This window comes from Pseudophryne corroboree, chromosome 3, assembly GCF_028390025.1.
Source record: "Pseudophryne corroboree isolate aPseCor3 chromosome 3, aPseCor3.hap2, whole genome shotgun sequence".
NCBI classification, from domain to species: Eukaryota; Metazoa; Chordata; class Amphibia; order Anura; family Myobatrachidae; genus Pseudophryne; species Pseudophryne corroboree.
Genome location: NC_086446.1, coordinates 397,795,156 through 397,796,104, shown reverse-complemented (window position 1 = coordinate 397,796,104; position 949 = coordinate 397,795,156). Strand labels below are relative to the sequence as shown.

At 38.8% G+C, this 949-nt stretch overlaps 1 pseudogene; it reads left to right on the top strand.

Moving 5' to 3' along the window:
- Positions 1-241: 241 nt before the first annotated feature.
- On the top strand, positions 242-360 carry LOC134897418 (5S ribosomal RNA; annotated as a pseudogene).
- The last annotated feature ends 589 nt before the right edge of the window (positions 361-949 follow it).

The following is a 949-nucleotide window of genomic DNA, read 5'->3' as shown; positions in this document are numbered from 1 at the left end:
GGAGATGTTTTGGATTTTCCAATTGAAGACGATGCATCCGGCTGGATTTAACGAAAGCTATGAAATCTCTCCTTTTCTTTGATTACCTTTTTAACACAACCCCCCCCCCCCCCCTCTCTGTATTTATATATTTGTCTTTCTCCCCTAATAAACACTGTGGTGTTTGGGAATGGCGCTCTCTCTTTTTATTTCCAGACCATTCTACAGTTGTAAAAAATTTCTGGTGAACTAGTGTTAAGTAGACTACAGCCATACCAAAATGGAACGCCCACTCTCGTCCGATCGTGGAAGCTAAGCATTTTTGTGGGCCTGGCCAGTATCAGGGGGGTGACCCCCTGAGAAGACCAGGTGCTGTAGAAACAATGCATACACATAAAAGTTCCTAAACCAGTAAAACAGCTGTTATTTTTAATATTCACTCATATAAACCCTAAATACCTATGGTTCACTTTATTATGTATCCTATGCACTACTTAATTTTTTGTAGTTCTCACAATCCTGCACACCAAGTAAATAACCTAAAATATAAACAAAAGCACATGCACTTTAATAATTGAATATGCATTAATATTTATTAATAATATCAATTTTTATAAAATATTTATTACACTGAAATGAATACATAATTGGTTCAAATGAAGTCCATCATAAAACTCTGGTAACTTATATAAAATCTTCTTTTATTTCCACCATGTGCTCTCTGAAGAAGCTCCTTACTCATATGCAGTCTAAATGAAGAAGCCATAAACTGTATTCCAAAGAAGTAATACTCCGCCGTTGGGACCTATTATCAACGGGGTCAGAGACAATGTTTGCGTTCCACGTGCGTTCCAAGACAAGCCTCCGGAGATCACTCACTGAATTAAGCTCCCACAGGAAGTGACACACTACGGTTCACGATACATCGCGCTTCCGGGATCCTGTATGTGACGCGATGTCCGGTGAATCA